The sequence below is a fragment of the Xyrauchen texanus genome, chromosome 30 (assembly GCF_025860055.1).
Source record: "Xyrauchen texanus isolate HMW12.3.18 chromosome 30, RBS_HiC_50CHRs, whole genome shotgun sequence".
Taxonomy (NCBI): Eukaryota; Metazoa; Chordata; class Actinopteri; order Cypriniformes; family Catostomidae; genus Xyrauchen; species Xyrauchen texanus.
The window spans coordinates 1813731-1839045 of record NC_068305.1 but is presented as its reverse complement, the minus strand read 5'-3'; the positions used below and the strand labels follow the sequence as shown (position 1 = coordinate 1839045).

The 25315-nt window shown below is 47.9% G+C and overlaps 1 pseudogene; it reads left to right on the top strand.

The window, feature by feature from the left end:
• Positions 1-10908: 10908 nt before the first annotated feature.
• LOC127623567 (laminin subunit alpha-2-like) overlaps positions 10909-25315 on the top strand; it is a 241100-nt pseudogene continuing 226693 nt past the window's right edge.

The following is a 25315-nucleotide window of genomic DNA, read 5'->3' as shown; positions in this document are numbered from 1 at the left end:
TCCGTCATTGAACGGCCCCAAAGTGCGTCGGCCAACCGGGAAAATGCCGATATTACCAGTCCAGACCTGGTGCATATGTATTAAGATCTACTGTATGAGTGTCTCTTACATTTTTTGACAATACATATGTTAGCCAGCAGCATTTTTGTTTGTAATATGAGCACGTTGGTGACGTGAAGTGAATCCGTCAGTCATTGTTTACATACAACAGCGCTCCGGGATCGCTCATATTACTACTACACGACTACAGCTTGAAAATAGATTAAAACGGCTTTAAACAAACAACTTCAGCATTATGGCTCATCACAGCTGACAGACAGAACAGACTGATTAATTACACATCTCATTGCTTACCTCTTACTGGAGTTTCCACATTGGAGAAAAAGAACTGTTCAAAATGGCGGAGGACAATGCGGTTTCTCGTGCGATATTGCTAAATATATATATATATATTTAAGCAATATCACATGAGCAAGAGTGCGGTGATTTGGCCGCAGGCATGAGTGCTGTAGCTAATTACAGCAGTACTGATGTAGGGACATATAGCATTATTGCAAGTGTGATATTGCTAATGTACAACAGTTCAATGAACAAGTACATTTAAAAAAATTAGGAAAAACTGAGTATGATCACAAAAATTACATTTGTGCATGGAACTACTTTCATACATGACAGATCAGAATCTGTCATGATTCTGTCAGTCATTGTTCAAACTAAATGATGCATCCAAACATCTCAAAACATCACTTCAGAACTAATAGTATCACAGCTTGGGCTGTTTCAAACATGTTATTGGAGAAACAAGGATGTGTGTGTATGTGTGCACACGCGTGCGTAGGTGTGCAAGCATGTGTGTGTGTGAGAGCGAGCAAGAGTGATGCTGACTCATTTCAACACTGAGTGATGCTGGCTAATATTACATGCAAAATGGTCTTTCACCACCACCTGCTGGCTAAAATATGTAATGTCACAAAATTAAATGTAAAGAGACAGATGGCTCTTAACAGATCTGCACTGCTCTTACACTTTAGTTTAGAACACAAGCGGAGTGATACACAGTGATGTGTCCGAGTGCTGATGGTGTCAGACCATCAGTGCTCATGAAACGTCTCTCATCCATTCAGATTCGAGGACCGGAACTAACTGTTGTGTATATATATATATATATATATATATATATATATATATATAGCCAAAACATAATTACCACCTGCCTAATACTGAATGTTGTTGATTCTCCTCTTGCTGCCAAACAGTGCCGACCCACCAAGGCATGGAATCTGCAAGAAGCAAGTGTCCTGTGGTATCTGGCACCAAGACATTAGCAGCAGATACTTCATGTCCTGGAAGTTGCGAGGTGGAGCCTCTGTGGATCGGACTTATAAGTCCAGCACATCCCTAGATGGACTGAGATCTGGGGAATTTTAAAGATACTCTGATCCAGTCATCTGGCCATAACAGTTTGGCCCTTGTCCAAGTTGCTCAGGTCTTTACTCCTGCCCATTTCTCCTGCATTCAACACGTTGACTACGAATACTGATTGTTCGCTTACCATCTAATCTACCCAGATCTTGAAATGTGACCTTGTTAGGAGATGATCAATGTTATTCGCTTCTCCTGTGAGTGGGCATAATGTTTTGTCTAATCAGTATATACAGTACATACACCTATACAGTATATACAAACTCATTTCAAATCAGATGACTGCAACATGCTCCAAATAAGTTGGGACTATCGAGTGTTTACCATTGTGTAATATCTTCATTTCTTCTAATAATACAAGTTTGTTCAGTTTAGTAAGCAGAATTTTCCTCCATTCATCCATTTTTTCAGCTGCACAATTGTACGGGGCCTTCATAATGTGCCACACATTCTCATTTCCATACATTCTCATTTGGAGACAGATCAGCACTGCAGACAGGCCAATAGAGGACCCACACAGCCATGCACTTGTAATACAGGTAGTATGTAGTTTGAAGTTGACTTGCTGGAAAATGCAGAATCTGGATGGCAATATATGTACAGTACATATATTGTACATCTCTTTCTGCATTAATTGTTCCCTTACTGATGTGCTTGTTACCCATGCCATGGGTACTGACACACCCCCATACCATAATGGACACTGGCTTTTGGACCTGATGCTAATAACAACGTGGATGGTCCTTTTTCTCTTTGGACTGGAGAATACAATGGCTGTTTTTTCCAAAAACTATTCTAAATATGGACTCGCCAGACCACAAAACACGATTCCAATTTTTACACGATTATTTAAATTATTCAAATTTATATCACACCAGACAACCTTATTTGTCAGTGATCCACACACGATGCATGTAGAATTACAGACATGTGCATCAATTATACCATTAATGAAGATAAATTAGGAAGTTGTCCACATCTCTAATAGGAGCAGTTTATTTTCTAAAAGTCATAATTACTGCTGTCAATTACTGATGTGGACCGTATTGATGGATGTGTGTGTGTGTGTGTGTGTGTGTGTGTGTGTATGTGTGAGCGTGTATTTATCACTTTGTGGGGACCAAATGTCCCCATAAGGATAGTAAAACCCGAAATTTTTGACCTTGTGGGGACATTTTGTCGGTCCCCATGAGGAAAACAGCTTATAAATCATACTAAATTATGTTTTTTAAAAATGTAAAAATGCAGAAAGTTTTCTGTGAGGGTTAGGTTTAGGGGTAGGGTTAGGTTTAGGGGATAGAATATAAAGTTTGTACAGTATAAAAACCATTATGTCTATGGAAAGTCCCCATAAAACATGGAAACACAACATGTGTGTGTGTGTGTGTGTGTGTGTGTGTGTGTGTGTGTGTGTGTGTGTGTGTGTGTGTGTGTGTGTGTGTGTGCGCGCGCGCGCATGCGTGCTAATGAGGGAGGTGGGCGGTTAGATCACACCTTGACTCAAATGTCACTCTATTCCCTTTGACAACAGACAGCTTACACTCACACCACACTAATTAGCACACATCATTAACCTAGAAATAACTGTTCAGTACAGCTAAACTCACTGATGCACACACAATTACTTCCTAGAGCAGTGTTTGCATTAGAAATAGTGCTGTGAATAGAATATGATAATTGGTCACAATAAATCTCAACTGGAACCGACATTATTTTTATCCTTACAAAATGTAGTGCATTCAGTTTAAATGGATGATAGAACGGGGGGAAATCCATCAATCCATCACATCTCGTTTAATCCACTCTCTTTCAGATTCACACATCGCAGATAAATGGCCGCCCCAGCGCTGACGAACCCTCCCCCATGTTACTGAACTTCACCTCCTCCCGCTACATTCGCCTGCAGTTCCAGAGGATTTGCACACTAAATTCTGACCACATGAACCTTGCCTTCATGGACCCCAGAGATGTTGACCCCATTTTCACCAGATGGGTGAATCAGGTGTTTCTAAAGAGTTCTGATATTTTGGCATCAGCGATCACACCAGACAACTGGTGTAAGTGTGGATGATGGGAGCTAACAGTGCCACCCCATCCATTATGAGCCTCTTTAGACAGATGGATTTTAATTAAAATCACTCCGTAATTAATTGTAACGGGTAAAGGATGGTCAAGGAAAAGGAGGGAACCGGCAGAACAGTCAACATAACTTAAATGACATAAAAGAAATGAAAGAAACATAAACACACACACAGCGGCCACGTGTGTCTCTCTTTCTCTCTCTCGAACTGGTGCTCCCGGCTCGTCTTTATCCCCTGGCTCGCTGACCGTGGCAGGTGTGGGCTCTGGCTCGCTGACCGTGGCAGGCGTGGGCTCTGGCTCGCTGACCGTGGAAGGCGTGGGTTGGGAGGCGGAAGCCCTCCTTCTCTTCCCCCTGCTGATTATGACAATTCAGTGCCGGGCGTGCATCATCACAGTCCGGCCATGCCCTCCTCCTAGTCACACTCCTCCACCTTCCGATTCAGGCCAGGGAAACCTCCTACATGACATACTCCCCTCCCGGCCGTTCTTCCACCAGCAGGTATTCCCCGCCTCTCTGGAGCCCTGGGAGTGACGAGAGGAGGGAGAGGGGAAAGGTAAAGAACTAGGGGGAGAGACAGAGAGATAGAGATAGAGGTAGAGGACAGAGAGAGAAAAAGTGGCTCGCCAGTCCCCGGACACTGTCGCCAGGTCCTTGGCCAACTGGGCAGTGGTTCTCCACGATGCTGGCTGAGCATCGTCATGGCCTGTCCACGCTCTCCTCCTTGTCACATTAACAAATCTCTCCCACAAAAACATCACATCACATGCCTCTACCCACCCACCCACCTCCCCTACATCTCATTAACTCACTAATTGACCTGTTTTCATCAAAGAACAATTATGTTATGAAATGGAGGATTACGTTTCTCACATGCATTCAGCAATTTGGATAAATGTAGGGTAATTTTGCAGTCCAAGTGGCACTAGCTATATTAGTCACGTAATTATGTGGATGAATTAAAATAGAAGTGTGTTTTTCAATATTAAATACTATCTCCTAACCCAGTTAAACATGAAGAGACTTACAGAAGTAAGTTATTCGTTGAGTCAGACTCAAAGTCAGCAACGTAATTAAAATGTTTTGGATTACTTCTTAAGCGCTGGCAGATTTTTTTTACTTGTTTTGACTATAAACAAGTGAATAGTAAGTGAATAAAAAGTACTTAAGTTCTTCTTTGTTCATCGCTCAGAGCTGAAAAGAAGTTAAAATCAGAAGAACAATGACATGCTGTTTACGAACATTCAGACACCACCCACACCGCTGGGGGAGGCATTTAGAGTAGCATTTAAATATGAGGATGCTCAGAACTACATGTAAAACCTCAGCTAATATGACGTTAAAATGTGCTATCAATGACTTCATGTCTCATTCTATGATTCACAAGAGCTCAGTCAGAGATGCTGATTTAGCCACTCAATGACGATTTAAAGTAATATATACGCAGGACTATCCAGAAGACAATGTGTAATTTGTCATGTTTACACTCTGCATTCACAACGCTAATGCGCTAACATGCTATATGCGGCCATTATATGAGCCAGAATCCATGTGTTGTTTTATGATGCCTTTGATACTACTACAGAAATGGGTGTATAACATGTTGTCAGACAGGCTTGAAGCACTGACAGAAGAATGATGATGATGTGAATGTGTGAATGGCTTTCAACAGTGTGAAAGGTGACTAAAAAGAGAATTTGAGTAGATTGATTCCTTTTGTAGAGTAATTCGACAAAAACTAAATCACAGGACATGGTCTTGCAAAATGCCTCTACACTATATGCAAATGATTTTGTACAAGTTTTCACAAGGTTTTCTGCACATCACAACACACCTCTCCACGGAGGGAAAGACGACACAGGAAACAGGGCTTCCACTTCAGCGGTAAGGCTTTTAATTAATAAACTTACCGCTTTCTCTCACGGACGGGCGCTTGCCCACGCCCCCGCTGCCACACAGTGTATTGTGTTGACTGATCTTGACTGACAGAAGAACCTAACCAAAATTAGTTGTCAGCCTCAAGTAGCTGGAGCACCTACCATTGATGTGGAAATTTTAATTCTCTCATAATTTACTCACCTTTGTGCCAACCCAGATGTGTGGCTTTCTGGTCATGCATGGAGTGAGTTGCGAGTCACACACACCTGTTCCTCTTACCTGCTGTTGGATCTATGGTGCACATCAGCGGCTTTCTCCATCTCTGCATGGCAGTGCAGTTTGCCCCTGGGCGCTTCGACAGCGCAAACTTAAAAGAGTATTTTCCTCTAAAAGTTGAACGCCGCTGTGTACTGCGAGAACATGACCATGGCAACGTTGTGGTCGCAGCTTTCCTTCAACAGAAGGAACGCCACTCCAGCCGCCCCCCGCATCGGTCCTTCTTCCCACGGGATTGAGGAGGACGCAGCTGGCGATGGAGGCGATCTGGGGTGGCAATGGGCTCAGTTTCGCCGGGTACGTCTCCGCAAAAATAATTCAGTTACTATACTGTTGCAGATGTCTGTTATGAAGATAATGTGATGATACGCTGTATTTTGTGGAGCATCTACATGACACTTTCTACGAACAGGGTAGAAAACAGGGCCTGAAACTCTTCAATCAACAAATGTAGAGTGATAGGAGGTGCTTAACCTTCCGAAAATGTTGATCGTCCACCACAGCATGTGGAACTACATATTATGTGAGCAGTTTTATTTTTAATTTCAGTTTCTATGAGGTTTGCAACTGTTACGATGCAGGAGGAGGCAGACAAGGAGTTGGATCCAAATGCAGTGACTTTATTTAACAACGGTGAAAACTAACGGACGAAACACAAACAAAGGAAATACCCGCGATGGGGAAACAAAACGCAAACACGGAAAACATGAAAGGCAGAACCGGCAGGATGAACACGAGGAAGAGCACGAAGACAGGCGTCCACAAACATCAACGATAGAAAAGGGAATGGAGAACAAACAGGGTATATATACACTGGATACAAGATGATGACAAACTACAATCAGGTGAGCACAATGACACACGGCTGGCAGTGATGAGTGCTGGGGATCATGGGAAATGTAGTTTTAACACGAAGACAGTGAAACACGGGGCGGACAACAAGGAAAACGTGACATGGACTGTGAACAGAGACGGGAGAAACAGAAAACACGGGACAGACAACAAGGGATCATAACATAGGCCCCCCCTCAAAAGGACCGAATTCCAGACAGTCCTAGAGGGGAAAAGACCCACAAGAACAACAACAAGAAAAAATGACCAAGGAGTGAGGGGGTAGACCCGGGGGGAAAACAGACAGATGAAGGGGGGCACAAGGGACACAGAGACAGACCAAGGAGATACAAGGGACAATTAGACAGACCAAAGGGAGGCAAGACAGGCAATCCCAGGGGGCAACGTGGGGCAGATAGACAGTCCGGGGGGCAACGAGGGGCAGGCAGGAAGTCCAAGGGGGCACAGAGGGCAGGCAGGAAGTCCAATGGGGTACAAAGGGCAGGTAGGAAGTCCAAGGGGGCACAGAGGGCAGGCAGGAAGTCCTGAGGGGCACAAAGGGCAAGGAAAGGTTCAGGTGGTCTGGGAGCTGGCCACCGGGCAAGGACAGGTTTGGGGGGCCTGGGAGAAGGCCACCGGACAGGGACTGGGTCAGGGGGCCTGGGAAGAGGCCACAGGACTGGGACTGGGTCAGGAGGTCTGGGGGGAGGCCACAGGACGAGAACAGGGTCAGGAGGCCTGGGGGAGGCCACAGGACAGGGACTGGGTCAGGAGGCCTGGGAAGAGGCCACAGGACTGGGACTGGGTCAGGAGGTCTGGGAAGAGGCCACAGGACAGGGACTGGGTCAAGAGGTCTGGGAAGAGGCCACAGGACTGGGACTGGGTCAGGAGGTCTGGGAAGAGGCCACAGGACAGGGACTGGGTCAAGAGGTCTGGGAAGAGGCCACAGGACGGGAACAGGGTCAGGAGGCCCGGGAGGAGGCCACAGGACAGGGACCGGGTCAGGAGGCCTGGGAGGAGGCCACAGGACAGGGACTAGGTCAGGGGTCCGGGGAGAAGGCCACACTAAGGGGACAGGTTTGGGTGGCCCGGGAGCTGGCCACAAGGCAAAGGCCGGTTCAGGGGACCTGGGAGGTGGCCATTGGACAGGGACAGGCCCAGGAGGCCTGGGAGGCAGCCTCAGGACAGGGCCAGGTCCCGGAGGCAGAGCTGAGAGGGGCTCTGGAGACGAAGCTGTGGGAGGTTCTGGAGGCCCAGGAGGCGGAGCCAAGAGAGGCGGACCCATGGAAAGCTCTGGAGGAGCAGGGGGCAGAGCTGAGGGAGGCTCTGGGAGCTCAGGAGGCAGAGCTGAGGGAGGCTCTGGAGGCTCAGGAGGCGGAACTGAGGGAGGCACTGGAGGCTCAGGAGGCGAAGCTGTAGGAGGCTCAGGAGACGGAGCTGAGGAAGGCCCAGGAGACGGAGCCGAGGATGGCTCAGGAGGTGGAGCTGAGGGCGGTGGCACCGCAGGAGGCTCCAGAGGCGAAGCTCTGGGAGGCTCGGGGAGAAGAGCCGTAGGAGGCTCTGGAGGCAGAGCCGTAGGAGGCTCTGGAGGCAGAGCCCTAGAAGGCTCTGGAGTCTCTGGGAGCAGAGCCGTAGGAGGCTCGGGAGGCGGAGCCGTAGGAGGCTCGGGAGGCTCTGAGGGCAGAGCCGTCGAAGGCCTGGGTGGCTCGAGAGGCGGAGCCGCAGGAGGCCCGGGAGGCAGAGCCGTAGGAGGCTCTGAGGGCAGAGCCGTCGAAGGCTTGGATGGCTCGAGAGGCGGAGCCGCAGGAGGCCCGGGAGGCGGAGCCGTAGGAGGCCCGGGAGGCTCCGAGGGCGGAGCCGCCGGAGGCTCTAGAGGCGGAGGCTTGGAAGGCTCTGGAGGTGGAGCCGAGTGAGGCTCAGGAGGTGGAGCCGAGGAAGGCTCAGGAGGCGGTGGCGCCGTAGGGGCCTTTAGGGGCGGAGCCTCAGGAGGCTCGGGAGGCGGAGCCGTAGGAGGCTCGAGTGACTTGAGGGGCGGAGCCGTAGGAGGCTCGAGTGACTTGAGGGGCGGAGCCCTGGAAGGCTCAGGAAGCTTGAGGGGCGGAGCCCTAGAAAGTTCTGGAGTCTCTGGGAGCAGAGCCGTAGGAGGCTCTGGAGGCGGAGCCCTGGAAGACTCGAGAGGAGGAGCTCTGGAAAGCTCGGGAGGCGGAGCTCTGGAAAGCTCGGGAGGCTCGGAAGGCGGAGCTCTGGAAAGCTCGGAAGGCGGAGCTCTGGAAAGCTCGGAAGGCGGAGCTCTGGAAAGCTCGGGAGGCGGAGCTCTGGAAAGCTCGGGAGGCGGAGCTCTGGAAAGCTCGGGAGGCGGAGCTCTGGAAAGCTCGGAAAGTGTTGGGTCTTGGACGGTAGAAGCCACAGGCGCTGGCTCTGGGACGGTAGAGGCTACAGGCGCTGGCTCTGGGACGGTAGAGGCTACAGGCGCTGGCCCGCTGACCGTGGCAGGCGTGGGCTCTGGCTCGCTGACCGTGGAAGGCGTGGGTTGGGAGGCGGAAGCCCTCCTTCTCTTCCTCCTTCGGGCGGACGAAGTTGGCAGCGCTGGCATGGTGGTCCGGGTAGGTAGGGGCTCAGGTTCGACAGCCGGAATCACGAGGGGTGGTTCCTCGGGCGCAAATTTCCTCAGCACTAGACTCACGTACTCCACGGGTGGTCTCCGGGTTTCGGGGCCTCTCTCCGCCAGGATGACGGTAACCCGACCCAGTAGATGGTCCTCAGGGAGTCGTCATTGAACAGGTGTGGATGGCGACCGTGGAGAAGAGTCGTGAGTACTCGCGGAGGGGAAGATTTGCCTGGGCCAGTTCAAGGAAAACCGCTGCTAGATCCATAGGTGGTCTATCGTTCTGTTACGATGCAGGAGGAGGCAGACAAGGAGTTGGATCCAAATGCAGTGACTTTATTTAACAACGGTGAAAACTAACGGACAAAACACAAACAAAGGAAATACCCGCGATGGGGAAACAAAACGCAAACACGGAAAACATGAAAGGCAGAACTGGCAGGATGAACACGAGGAAGAGCACGAAGACAGGCGTCCACAAACATCAACGATAGACAAGGGAATGGAGAACAAACAGGGTATATATATACACTGGATACAAGATGATGACAAACTACAATCAGGTGAACACAATGACACACGGCTGGCAGTGATGAGTGCTGGGGATCATGGGAAATGTAGTTTTAACACGAAGACAGTGAAACACGGGGCGGACAACAAGGAAAACGTGACATGGACTGTGAACAGAGATGGGAGAAACAGAAAACACGGGACAGACAACAAGGGATCATAACAGCAACCCTGTTACCAAAATTTGGGACATGTCTATATTAGGGCTGAACGAATGAACACTCTGCTCACTGATTGAGGCGACTCTGCTCTCTGTAATAATAATGATAATAATAATAATATATATATTTTTATTGTTGTTGTTTTTGTTGTGTGTATGCGTATAATATATATATATATATATATATATATATATATATATATTATGTTTTGTTTATTTTTTATTTAATTGCAAGTGCTTAAATAGCTGCAACCACTGTGGCCCAGGTTACCACCACAGGTACAACACAGGCTGGTCTTTGATGGTTTTCTTGTCCCAGCCTGGTCAGGCTGGACTTTTGGCTTGTTTTAGAGGGGTTTTCGGCACTGTTCAGCCTGTCAGGCTGGGAGACCAGCATGCCTCAAAGCTAAACGAGTTGAGCACCAGGTTAACCATGTTAGGAGACCATCTAAGACCAACCAGCTTAGGCTAGATTGTTCTTCCATCAGGGATACCAGTAATTTATCACTAGCGGTGCACCGATCCTCTGTCTGAAACGCTTGGTTTTAAGCTCTCTGGCCCTTTAAGACTTCAATGTAAATGGCCACTGATTGGCTGACATCATGTAGCTCCTCAAATAGACATATTTGAAAATCCATTGGAAAGATCTACAACATTATAAAACTAAATTTCAGGGTTTACACATAACGTACACCCAATACAATGCATCCGAATACATTAAACTGTTCAGTCAAGCACATTGGCACCATAAACATACAGTCATGACATTTGAAATATTCATGAATTAAACTTTTTACTGAGCTAGTTTCAAGGTGAATTGTCCACAGATTGGCACCAAAAGTGAGTTGTAAATTATGTACAATAGATTTAAATGATGTAAAACAGTCAATAGGATTACATATTTTATTAACCATAAGCCCTAAACCAAACCCCAACTGTAAACATAACTAGGAGTGCAGGAAAACTGTAAATTAAGAACAAGAAAGCAATCACTATATTTTGGTAGTGGTTCTGGTACTCTAGGCGATATGAAATTAGACCCCCCTTTTTAATAAACCAATAAAAATTGCAACTGTATATCAGTGGATGTCAGAAAAAGGTACATGGCTGGTTGCATATTTAGTGATTTACAGAGACGAATATCGTGAGTCTATATGCGGAGGCGCTCTGTCTCGTGCCGCTCTAGAGAACACTGACGATATTGAATATTTGACCAGCATCCGTAACTGACTACAACAAAGCATAATGATCGTAAAGGGTTCTTTTAGAAAATACACACAAAATGGAGATGAAATGTGTGGAAAAAAAACTTTATATAAATATAAAGATATAGATTAAGAATAAATGCTTATCTTTTTTAAATATTTATTAAATTCTAAATGTAAAATATTTGACAATTGAAAACTGTACTAAATGCTTATTAAGATAAATATAGCATATATTATCAAGTAATTTTTTATAATGCATTTTGTTTTACATTCAGCGCCCCCATAATATTGCACTAAGACTGTGAGTATAATGAGTTGTATTGTAAAAGCGTTCGTTGTGCTTCATGTGCAGGGACTCAAACGGTGTGTTTTCTTATGTGTACAGACCTGTCTGCAGGCTCCTGCATCTGTAAGCAGGGGTATGTAGGTGAGAAGTGTGACAGGTGTGCGTACGGATACACAGGATTTCCTCTGTGTGAGCGATGCAACTGCAGCAGTGAGGGCAGCATTAACCAGGACCCCTGCCAGCTGCCCTGTGTGTGTGTAAGGTACAGGACACATCACTCACAGTGCCACATAACGCAAAGTATTTAATTACAAAAACTTTATTCACTAACCACCTGCAATCCATTTTAACCAGACACTTTGCTCTCGTATAGCTCTGCATCATGAGTTCTGACTTACTAGTTGTAATTCAGTTGTTGATATCAGAAATGGTAGTAAAACTGCAATTATTATTATTATAAAAAACATAGTATAGATTTTCACTGGTAAGAAGAAATTAAGAAATTGATATAGATATCTGTAATTTGTGTTTTGAAAAGGTGTGTATGACAGATCACTATGAAATAACTGGGAGTGGTGGTGGCATAGTGGTTAAAGCACAGGGCTGGTAATCATAAGGTCAGAGGTTCTAACTCCATGGCCACCACCATTGTGTCCTTGAGCAAGACACTTAACTCCAGGTTGCTCTTGGGGGATTGTCCCTGTAATAATTGCACTGTAAGTCGCTTTGGATAAAAGCGTCTGCCAAATGCACAAATGTAAATGTAATGTAAATGAAATTCTACTAATGCAGTTACAAGATATCAAAAGAATTGTGTTTTTCCAGCTGTTTTCTGTGATTCATGATGTCATTTGTTATAACAAGAATTAAGGTTTTTACTAGTGCAAACCTAATTACTGATAATAAAAAGAACACGTTGGTAAAAAGTTACTACATACTGGTCAGTTTTACTGGTTCATCAATAGGTGTGTGTGCAGTCACTGTTGTTTTGGAATGTGTGTTTAATGGATGCAAATACAGTTTGTGTTGCTGAATGCTGGTGTTTACATGATGCTTTTTGCTGTCGGAGTTCATCCTTCATCAGCCAATTAGAAACAGTCTGATGGTTCCTTGAGGAACCAGGCAGGATGACCTTTCACCCTGCTTATGTTAATTATTATGATCTCACACACACACACAGAAACTTTGTGGGGAGTTGTACATAATGTCTGCAGCATTAATGATTTAAGAAACAACTCATCGTAATGTCTAGCACACAGGTCTGGACTCACTGACTGATGAGAGAAAATTCACGAGCCTCTTAAAATGATCTATCCTGCATTCATTTGACCTAAAATGTTGATCTTAATGTAATACATTCTAAAATATTGAAACCACTTGCCAAAATTTTGGACTTACTTCACAGAATTATTTTCAGTCATGTTTGATGTATGTCTAACGCTTGAAATTCGTTTGGTTGGCATATGTTTAATAGTTTAATAGCCCAGACCTTTCCAATATGGCCAAGATGCAGACCGTCCATAGGAACAGCTGCTAATGAGGCATCTACATGTGTACGTCTATGGATGGAGTACATAAACATGTATTTTAAAGTACATCTGTAATGAGGCTGCCGTAGGCAGGGATCAAACCCAGGTCTGCGGTGCTCTAGTGTTAGGTGTTTTACCACTGAGCTAACTCTTCCCAAAAAATATAATCTTTACTTGAAAAATAAAGCAAAGTACAAATAAACAAGGAAAGCCAAGCTTCCACAAAACAGAGAAACAAAAATAGACACAAGGGTCAAAAGGGGATAATAAGGAAAATAATTAGCTAGAGAACTGATCACTGGAGACACAGGGTACATAGGCTCAAGACTGAACAGAAAGGCAGGGAACAAACAGACTTATAAAGGCCTAGATACAGGTGAAGGGAATGAGGGTTAACGAGCAGAGAGTTGAACAGGGTTGGGGGCGTTGGTGACATCTGCAGGAGTGCAGGCCTGGAAGGAACATGGCATGTAAGGCTCAAGGAAAGCACCCCCTGTTGGTCTGGAGGGGAACAGCAACCCAAAGAGGAGATGCCCTTTACAACATCATATTCCAATAGTTCATCAAAGGATGAAATCATATCCAAAGATATCTGCATTCTGATTCTTGAGGTGCCCCTGGCAGAGATGCTCTGATGCTCAATACATTTTACTCATGGGGTGAATTAGAGGTCCTTTAGTTGTCAAACAAACTCAAAAAGCTGAACACAGGGACCATGAACTTAGACACATCAATTCACAATTTTTTTTTTGTACAGCACTTTTCACAATACATGTAACAAAGCAGCTATATGAAGAATAGTGCTATACATCACCCAGTGAGCATGTCAAAGGCAACAATGGCAGGGAAAGCACTCTATAAACTGTCCTTATTGAAAGGAACCTTGAAAGACTTCTGAGACAGATTTGAGTAAACTTTAAGTTTATAAAGTTGTAAAAGTACTAGGTCTGTCAATTTAACATGTTAATTAAGTGCAAATGATAACACAATAAAACAAAGAATTAAAAATGAAATTTTCCTACCATCGGATCAATTCAAGCTTGAAGTACAACCTTGCTGTTTTAGTGAGTCTCAGTCCGAAGGGGGCAATAAGAGCGACTGCAGCTGCACATAGCTGGACAGAGCACAACTTCCAAAGCAGGGGTCTCAAGATGTGTTTTTAAACTATGTTTAACTTGACAAAGTGTCTTAAAAATTCAGTGTTTCTGACCAAAAGCGTCTGTATGACGCACATTGACCTGTTCTTGGAAAAGCCCTTATACTAATGCTGCGCACTTATACTCAACTCGGAAAGTCGAATTTTCCAACTTCCTACTGGGAAAAGTGCAATGGAATGCCACTTGAAACTTGGAAAGTCGTGCGGAAATGTTAAACTCTAATTTCACCGAGATGCAGGTGCATGACATCATACAATCATGTCGGCACCCAGGAAGATATACAAAATAAGTTATAAACATGCACTTTTATTAAATAATATCGATAAATTAGTCAAAGTTCCTACATTACATGATTTTAAAGCGTGTTTAACAAACATTAGCAGAGTAGCAGGTGTTCAAAACATGGTAAATTATACTCTCTTTTGATAATCATACACCTGTCGCACAAATGCTAGCGTTGAAGATTGTTCATTAATTGGGTTAGGAGACATCTCTAGTGACAGTGAAACACCTGCTAAGCTAACGGGAGTATTGCAGTTTTGTTTCCTTAAACATCACCTTCCGAGCATCTGGCAATGGAATGCATTTATTCATGTCACGGTAACAAAGATGTGAACACTGTACTTGTAATAAGTCATACTCGACCCACATTGAGACCCGGCATAGGAGTTGGACACACTAAAAAACGGCTATATAAGCCATGGCTCTATGGCTCATGGCAATGGAGGTGATTTGGGGATGGCAGCGGGGTTTATTTCTCTGGGTAAATCCCCCACGAACCACCCGTCCCCCTGGCTTGATTCCGTCTAGGCTCAAGGTTAGTGCGGCTCGCCTCACGGCCAGCCCACCTTCTCCCTTGAGCCCCCGGAGTTGGATGATGAAGTCGCTGCTGCATTGGAGAGCGTTCAGGCATCTGACACAGGGGACTCGACTGGGCTGCCACCCCCCCCTTTCTCCTGGAAGTGCGTGAGAGCTGATGAGGTCATGGAGGGCACCTTTTACTGCCCGGAACTGATCTCCTCACTCATCCACTCTCACTACCCTTGACGGTGGGGCAGCCCACGGTTACACGGAGGTCCCCCAGGTGGACAGAGCAGTTGCGATCCACCTGTGCCCTGAGAGCGCCACCACCTGGCGGGATCGCCCGGTACTCCCCTCCAAGGCCTGTAGGATGACGTCATCGCTGACCTCAAAAGCCTACCGCACAACTGGACCGCCTCTGCCCTGCATGCCATGGGTCTCCTTCAGGTCCACCATTTAAGGCACTTAAAGAACTGCACCTGGGTAGTCCCGACCACGATGTGCTGCAGGAACTGCGCTCTGCCACCGACCTCACTCTCAGAGCCACAAAGATCACAGCGCGGGCACTTGGGCGGGCGATGGCCACTCTCGTGGTCCAGGAACGGCACCTTTGGCTGAACATGGTCGATATGCGTGATGTTGACAAGGCCCACTTTCTCAACACCCCCGTCTCCCAGCTTAGCCTCTTCGGCGACACCGTCGAAGATTTCTGCCAGCAGTTTTCGGCAGTAAAGAGGCAGACGGAGGCTATCTCACACATCATGCCTCCGGTGGAGGGCCGGGAGGATAATCTTCATTTTCCTTATTTTCTTTTGCCCACATTGTCAATAAAAGAGAGATTTCCTCACTCCCTGGGTCATCCAGCCGGTGTATGCCATTCTCATGGCGCCCCGGCACCAAAATCATACAGTCCCGGTTCCCCAGACGCTGTCAACTAGCCTCCAGACCGCGACTGCCTATCCCCAGCAGGCCTGCGCTGATGAGTTCCTAAGACGCCTCTCCAGAACCTCTTCCTCAGTCTCTAACCCGCCCCCTGCCGGGTGAGCAGAGCAAGGTATGTGCTTTTTTCTCAGCACCCAAGCATCGGGACGTGCTTTTGCCTCCCGACGTGTTATTAACCCCCCCCAACCACACCCTTGCTGCGAAGCCCCTCCCGGTATGTCAAAAACAATCATCCCTCTAGTGCCACTCACTCTGTACTGGGGAAGGGCTCCACAGGCCTAATTCCCTCTTCAGGCAACTCCCTGTGATGTATTATCTGTGGTACGGTCCCCCTGTTGGTGGACACGCGTCTCCCTTGGGCAGTCCCTCTGACCCCGGACCTACCACCGTGCCTCTCCCATGTGTGGCTTGACAACCCATGTGGCGTATTGCCACATGTCACCTCCCCCCAATCTGGGCAGGATGTGGTCTCTGCAGGGTCTTTTCCCCCTGAAAGAATAGGAACGGGAAAGATCGCCTTCCCCGACGCATTTCATAGCATTAAGATAGCCCCAGCTGCTTTATGCTCTATGACAAGAAACATAGAGAGTGAAAAGGCAGCGGCTGGCTGGCTTGCACTCATGTCGCCTGTTCCCACCTTAGGGGTGCTGGGAACCTAAGGTTTGTATATGACACCTATTCTGGGGGCATTGGGGAGGGTTACATGCGGCAGATACAGTTGCTTCTAGCACGCAGTAGCTTGCTTGCACCTGTGTCAGCAGTTCAGGTAACACGGTCTAGTGCATGGCTGTAATGCTTGAGCAGAGAGGCAGACGACGAGATGCGGATCCAAATGCAGTTAAGAATTTATTAAATAAACAAACAAGTAAACACAAAGGAACAACCCTCAATGGGGAAATAAAACATAAAACTGAAAACTAAACACGATGAACACAAACAGAGAACTCAGGCAGGGAACACATACCAGGCTAACAACATACCTCCATTAACAAACAGACAGGGTTTAAATACATAAATGTGGGACAAAGGGGCCAATGAACAAACAGGACTCAAACAAGATAACAAGGAGATTAACAGAAACCAAAGGCAAATTAACAAGGGCAGGTGAAAACAATGAACAGTGAACATGAGGGAAAACAAGACTGTGGAGCTACAAAAGGGACAAAAGTGAAAACTAAGGAGTACAAAAGTGACAAAAATGGTAAACAAAAGGGCAACAGTGGAACAAGACAGGGTATACATAACAGAGCCCTCTCAAAGGATCGGCTTCCAGACGATCCTAAAAACCCAAGACAAAAGACAGAAAACCCACAGAGAACAAAATGATGGCACCGGGGGCAGACAGACAGACAAGGGGGGGCACAAGAACAAGGAGGCAGTCCAAGGGGCACAGAGGGCAGGCAGGAAGTCCAAGGGGGCACAAAGGGCAGGCAGGAAGTCCAAGGGGGGCCACGAGGGGAAATGAGACAGTCCACGGGGGCACAAAGGGAGATGAGACAGTCCATGGGGGCACAAGGGGCAATTAGGCAGTCCACGGGGGCACAAAGGGACAGGTTTAGGAGGCCGGGGTGGTATTGACCGGGCAGGGACAGGTTTAGATGGTCCGGGGGCTGGCCATAAGGCAAGGTCCGGTTCAGGGGGCCTGGGAGGGGGCCGTGGGCCAAGGGCCGGTTCAGGGGACCTGGGAGGGGGCCACAGGACAGAGGCCAGTTTTGGTGGCCTAGGAGATGGCCGTGGGGCAAGAGCCGGTTCAGGGGGCCTGGGAGGAGGAGTGGCCACTGGGGAGGCCGGCGGAGCCAAGGAGGACCTCTGAGGCGGAGGCGAGAGGGGCTCGGGAGGCGAAGCCGAGGGAGGTGATGGCTTAGAAGGCTCAGAAGGTGGAGCTGAGGGAGGCTCAGGAGGCGGATCCGAGGTAGGCGGCGCCGTAGGAGGCTTTAGGAGCGGAGACCTGGAAGGTTCTGGGGTCTCTGGAGGCGGAGCCGTAGGAGGCTCGGGAGGCAGAGCCGTAGGAGGCTCGGGAGGCAGAGCCGTAGGAGGCTCAGGAGGCTCTGGAGGCGGAGCCGTCGGAGGCTCAGGAGGCTCTGGATGCGGAGCCGTCGGAGGCTCAGGTGGCTCGAGAGGCAGAGCCATAGGAGGCTCGGGAGGCAGAGCCGTAGAAGGCTCAGGAGGCAGAGCCATGGGAGGTTCTGGAGGCGGAGCCGTAGGAGGCTTAAAAGGCTCTGGAGGTGGAGCCGTAGGAGGCTCTGGAGTCTCTGGGGGCAGAGCCATAGGGGGCTCTGGAGGTGGAGCCGTAGGAGGCTCGGGAGGCAGAGCCGTGGGAGGCTCGAGGAGAAGAGCCGCAGGAGGCTGAGCTGAAGGAGGCTCGGGAGGCGGAGCCGTGGGAGGCTCGGGAGCTTCTGGAGGCGGAGCCCTGGAAGAGCTAGGAGACGGGGCTGAGGAAGGCGCAGCCGGGGTTGGCTCAGGAGGCCCAGGAGGTGGGGCCGAGGAAGGTGGCGCCGTAAGAGGCTGAAGAGGCGGAGACCTGGAAGTTTCTGGAGGCGGGGCTGAAGGGGGTGGCGCCGTAGGAGGTTTCAGAGGCGGAGCCCTAGAAGACTCTGGGGTCTCTGGGAACAGAGCCATAGGAGGCTCGGGGGGCGGAGCCCTGGAAGGCTCGAGAGGCTTGAGGGGCGGAGCCCTGGAAGGCTCGAGAGGCGAAGCCCTGGAAGGCTCGAGAGGCGGAGCCCTGGGTGGCTCGAGAGGCCTGGGAGGTGGAGCCCTGGCAGGTTCGAGAGGCTTGAGGGGCGGAGCCCTGGAAGGCTCGAGAGGCTTGAGGGGCGGAGCCCTGGAAAGCTCAGGAAGCTCGGAAGGCGGGGCTCTGGAAAGCCCGGAAGGCGGAGCTCTGGAAAGCTCGGAAGGCGGAGCTCTGTAACGCTTAAGCAGAGAGGCAGACGAGGAGATGCGGATCCAAATGCAGTTAAGAATTTATTAAATAAACAAACAAGTAAACACAAAGGAACAACCCTCAATGGGGAAATAAAACATAAAACTGAAAACTAAACACGATGAACACAAACAGAGAACTCAGGCAGGGAACACATACCAGGCTAACAACATACCTCCATTAACAAACAGACAGGGTTTAAATACATAAATGTGGGACAAAGGGGCCAATGAACAAACAGGACTCAAACAAGATAACAAGGAGATTAACAGAAACCAAAGGCAAATTAACAAGGGCAGGTGAAAACCATGAACAGTGAACACGAGGGAAAACAAGACTGTGGAGCTACAAAAGGGACAAAAGTGAAAACTAAGGAGTACAAAAGTGACAAAAACGGTAAACAAAAGGGCAACAGTGGAACAAGACAGGGTATACATAACAATGGCACACATGGCGAATATGCTCAGAAACATTCCTGTCACTGAAAAATGTAATGTAATATTACATTTGTAGCATAGCTTCTTTTAGTTGAATACTCACCAATACTGATCTTCACTATGGTTGGTTGGATGAATGGATGAAAAATGAGTGGAGGTGAAGTGTTTTGGCATACAGTAACTCACATGAAGTGACTGTTATGGTCAGATTATGCAGGAAAATGTAAACTCTATTCAGTAATAGCATGGTTCACGCAGACCACCAGTGTAAATGGGAAATTAAGAAACATCAAAGTAACACCCACATACGGGATGGACTCACTCCAGGTGCTGTAAACAGTGATGCCAAACTTGCCAATAGCTTAATATACAAATAAATTACAGTGTCAGAACACATTCTGGTGACTGGAGAAGAAAGGTTAATTTGCTGCAAGAAAAAGTTATATTGGATTTGTACACGCATATACACAGGTGAAGTAAGCTTTGCAGCATTTGGAATGAAATGTGAATTACTGTTCTGCATGCAGAGAATATAGAATCACTAGCACATAGCAATGTCATGGTTAAGAATAAGAAACATGGATGCCAAACATTAAAACATTTGGTCACTATTTTTGATATAATCAGTGTTCTGCGACAGTTTGTCAAAAGTTCTGCTGCTAAAATTGGTTTGTGCTTAATGATATTTGAATCACTGCCCCCAGTGGCCAAAGCTAGAAATGTTGTTGAACGTATGTGCACATGTGAGCTCAAGTTTCAGGATGAAATGTCCACAGAGTGCCATAAAAAAGCGAGTTGTATATAGTTGTAAATGATGGAGTGCAGTGAAGAGGAATTCATATTTTATTAACCATACACCCAAACCCTAAATCTTACCGGAGTGGAGTACAAATATAATTTCATAGTGAAATACAACATCCAAATTGCGTTCAGCATCATTTCAGTGACCGTGGTTACTTCCTGGTTTCCACAGGACCAGTACCTATGTCTCTAAAGGTCCCAGCACACTCACGGCAAAGTGCTTCTTCAATCTTCCAAAAAGAAGTTCAAAACAGCTGAGCAACTACATGCTGTTTGTGAACATTCAGTTATCAATGACTTCATGTCTCATTCAAATGAAGAGAATTCTCACAAGATCAGTAAAAGAACCTGTATTAACCACTCGATGATGTTGTAAATGAATATATATATATGCAGTAGATAATGTGTAATTTTTAATGTTTACAATCTGAATTCATGCTGCTAATGTGCAAAATAACACTTATTATTACACTGTTATTGTAATTTATAATAACACTGATACTACTGCAATGATTGGTGTATAAAAGAGTGTTAATGGGTAGACTACAGGCACAAGAATGATGATTAGAGGCATTTCATACTTCCAGCAGATGTGTGAATGGCTTTTGACAGCAGATTACAGACAAGTGAAACAGCATATCAAACAACAGAGTCAGTGGGCAGTTAAGAGTATTTGAGAAGATTTGTTTCCTTTTGTATATGTAAGGAACTGGACTCTCTGAAGGTGGCGGGTGCCGGTCAAACATCCAACATAAGACACTTTATTTTCAGCACTTTTCAGTGTTACAAAGACATTCAACACCACTGCTTTTCAGCAGCACGAACACACTAACAGGGTGCTTTTCAGCTCCACCTAAACACATTAACGAGGTGCTTTTCAGCTCCACATAGACACAAACAGCTTCACACATCTCTCTCTCTCCCAGAGCCTCTCTAGACTGCAGCTCTCATTGCAGCTTTATCCCCTGCCCGCCAACACTGCAACCACCAACAGCTGGGTGGGATAATTCGCTCCAGGTGTACATCCCGGCCTCGCTCCACACAATCGTTGCTTGGCCCACCCCGCTCTCCACATACCCCATAGCCCAACACAGGCTGGTGTACTCTCTCACCTGTGCCTTACCCGCCCCCCCCACCACCACCAGTGCTGGAAGGTTTCACTGCCTCCCATGAAACAGGAACAGCTCTAGGGGAAGGGTGAGGGAGGAGCAACAGAAGGAGAGAGAGTGAGAGAGAGAGAGAAACTTCTCGGCTCCCAAACGCGCCGCCCACCCATTCATCAGCCAGCTGAAACACCTCCATCAGAGATGCCAGGCGATGGTACTGGACACGCTCAGCCATCCCTTTTGGTAGTCTGCTGATGATCTGCTTCAGAACCACCAGATTTTATATCCTCAGTGTCACGTTCTTGAGGGAGCATCAAGGTCTCCAGAACAGCGTGGTAATCCTTCAAAGTCCTGGGTTTCGGCACCAGTGTAAGGAACTGGACTCACTGAAGGAGGCAGGAGCCAGTCAAACATCAGACATAAGACACTTTATTGTCAGCACTTTTCAGTGTTACAAAGACATTCAACACCACTGCTGTTCAGCAGCACGAACACACTAACAGGGTACTTTTTAGCTCCACTTATGGGGCTTTTCTACTGCACGGTACAACTTGACTCAACTCAACAGCTTGCTTTTTTGGGCGTTTTCCACTGTGGATAGTACCTGGTACCTGATACTTTTTTTATTTCCACCAGTTGAGGTTCCAAGCGAGCCGAGCTGATACTAAATGTAAAGTAAAAATCCTGCAGATCACTGATTGGTCAGGGAGAATCGTCACTGTCAGCGTCACTGGATTTCCGACAAGTGACATCAACCTGCTAGTTTTAAAGTTAGTAACAGCGATAACAGTATCATTTGTTCATGTGACTTTCGAATTGTGAAAAAAGAAATGGCTGTGCGTAAACCACGCTGTGGTAAATAAACTAGGGGCAGACGGTCCACTCGTTAGGGATGAGCGAAATGAAAAAGTCTCTCAGGAAGTGTCTCAGCTGTTGGCCGCACACAGCTACCACCGGACCTACCAACAGTGTAGGGTGTACGTTAACTCTATACTCTGCTCGAAAGCTTCACTTTATTTAGTTGACCAGGTACTGGAACCTTGCTTCTAAAACAACCAGGCCAATTCAACTGTTACACTTGTGTAAAATCACCATGCAACAAGAATCGCCTAAACCAAATTGGAAAATGGTCAAGTAAGCTGACTGGGGAGCCCCAGTTGCACCCCGCATACCTGTATGCTAAACAGTTACAGCGACTAGCTATGGCTATTAAAAAAGGTAGCTGTTATGATTTGGGAAGCAAGAGAAGGTAGACGGCTGATTTGGATCCAAGCGCGGTTTTTCTTTATTAATAAACAATAGAACACAAACACTGGGGAAAAGAAAACATCCACGATGGGAAAAGGAACCTCGAACGAGAGAGTGAAACAAGGAAAACATAGAACGGGAACAAAGAGCTAACACATACAACGATCGACAAACAAACAGAGGAAAGGCAGGGTTTAAATACACAAAGGAACAAACAAGGGAATGAGGGACACCTGGAGGAAACAATCAAGGGAACACCAATCATAAAAATTAACTACAAAAGGACTACAGAAAACCAAACAGGAAACAGGAACTAAACTAATATTCAACATAAAAGCACAAAAAAGAACAAAAGACAACAATGAACATGACAGAATCCCCCCTCAAAGGATCGGATTCCAGACGATCCTAAAACAAAAAACAAAGACAAAAACCCACAAAAACAACATGAGGGCACCAGGGGCAAACAGACAGTCCAAGTGGGCACAAGGTGCAGACAGACAGACCAGGGGGGCACGATGGGCAGACAGACTGTCCAAGGGGGCACAAGGGGCAGGAGGGCAGTCCAGGGGGGCACAGAGGGCAGGCACGAAGTCCAAGGGGCAGGGACAGGTTTAGGAGGCCAGGAAGGTGGCCACAGGGCAAGGACCGATCTGGGTGGCCTGGGAGTGGCCACTGGGGAAGTGGGTGGAGCCGTGTGATGCGGGGCCAAGGAGGGCTTCTGAGGCAGAGCAATCGAAGACTTGGGTGGCGGCGCTGAAGGAGGCGTAGGCAGGGCCGCAGGAGACCCTGGGGGCGGAACCGAGGGAGGCTCAGGAGGCGAGGGTGTAGAAGGCTCAGAAGGCGGAGCTGAGGGAGGCTTCGGAGGCGGAGCGGAGGGAGCTACTGGAGGCGGAGTCGGGAAAGGCTCAGGAGGCGGAGCCGAAGGGGGCGATGGCGAAGGAGGCTCAGAAGGCGGGGCTGAGGGAGGCTTCAGAGGCGGAGCTGAGGGAGCCACTGGAGGCGGAGTCGGAAGGGGCTCAGGAGGTGGAGCGGAGGGAGGCTCAGGAGGTGGAGCGGAGGGAGGCTCAGGAGGTGGAGCGGAGGGAGGCTCAGGAGGTGGAGCGGAGGGAGGCTCAGGAGGTGGAGCAGAGGGAGGCTCAGGAGGCTCAGGGAGTGGAGCCGAGGGAGGTGGTGCCGTAGTATGCTCTAGAGGCGGAGACCTGGAGGACTCCGGAGGTGGAGCCGAGAGAGGTGGCGCCATGGGAGGTTTCCGAGGCGGAGACCTGGTAGGCCCTGGAGTCTCTGGGGGCAGAGCCATAGGAGGCTCAGGAGGTGGAGCCCTAGGAGGCTCGAGAGAGACTTGAGAGGTGGAACCCTGGAAGGCTCGGGAGGAGGAGCCCTGGGAGGCTTGAGAGGCGGAGCCCTGGACGGCTCAAGAGGCTTGAGAGGCGGAGCCCTGGAAGGCTTGAGGGGCGGAGCCCTGGAAGTCTCGAGCGGCTTGAGGGGAGGAGCCCTGGAAGGATCGGGAGGCGGAGCCCTAGGAGGCTCGAGAGACTTGAGAGGCGGAACCCTGGAAGGCTCGGGAGGAGGAGCCCTGGGAGGCTTGAGAGGCGGAGCCCTTGAAGGCTCGAGAGACTTGAGAGGTGGAGCCCTGAAAGGCTCGAGAGGCTTGAGAGGCGGAACCCTGGAAGGCTCGGGAGGAGGAGCCCTAGGAGGCTCGAGAGGTGGAGCCCTGGAAGGCTCGAGAGGCTTGAGAGGCAGAGCCCTGGAAGGCTCGAGAGGAGGAGCCCTAGGAGGCTCGAGAGGAGGAGCCCTGGAAGACTTGAGGGGCGCTGGCTCTAGGACGGGCACGACCACTGGCACTGGCTCTTGGACGGTCCTGGCTACTGGCGCTGGCTCTTGGACGGTCCTGGCTACTGGCGCTGGCTCTTGGACGGTCACGGCTACTGGCGCTGGCTCAGTGACGGTCGAGGCTACAGGCGCTGGCTCAGGGACGGTCGAGGCTACAGGCGCTGGCTCAGGGATGGTCGAGGCTACAGGCGTTGGCTCAGGGACGGTCGATCGTTCTGTTATGATTTGGGAAGCAAGAGAAGGTAGACGGGTGATTTGGATCCAAGCGCGGTTTTTCTTTATTAATAAACAAAAGAACACAAACACTGGGGAAAAGAAAACATCCACGATGGGAAAAGGAACCTGGAACGAGAGAGTGAAACAAGGAAAACATAGAACGGGAACAAAGAGCTAACACATACAACGATCGACAAACAAACAGAGGAAAGGCAGGATTTAAATACACAAAGGAACAAACAAGGGAATGAGGGACACCTGGAGGAAACAATCAAGGGAACACCAATCATAAAAATTAACTACAAAGGACTACAGAAAACCAAACATGAAACAGGAACTAAACTAAACTTCAACATAAAAGCATAAAACAAAAGACAACAGTGAACATGACAACTACAAAGGACTACAAAAAACCAAACAGGAAACAGGAACTAAACTAAACTTCAACATAAAAGCACAAAAAAAGAACAAACGACAGTAGCCTTCATCCTCTGAATAGGGAATTCCAGTATCTCCTCTCTGGACGGACGCTAAAAGTTTTGTACCAGCGGCAATCACTCTGTTAAACAAACGGTAAAATTATTTGCACAAAATGCATAAGCAATCTGGTCATGTACTGTTTTCTGCTCCTCCTTTCTTTTTGTTACTACCTGTTTTTATATGTTTTAATGTTTTGTATGTTGCATGCTATGTTGTGGTCAACAAAGTTGTAAGGATGTCCTGCCTCTCAGACTGTAAAACTAGTTTACCTACGGGTACCAATAAAGTAACCTAACCTAACAACTGCTTTATGCTGCACAATGAGCTAGTAGCTAACAGCTAGCGGTCGTGTTATTGTTTTGGTCAGTTTGTGTCATGTTTAATATGATGTCACGGCAGTAGAGGCGGCGCAACTATGACGATCAGCCTAATATTCCACCCACGTTGAGATGGCACTAAACTGCATTGGAAATGCAAGTTCATAAACATAAAGCGAGTAGAGTTGAGGCGAGTCAAACCGTAATGTGCA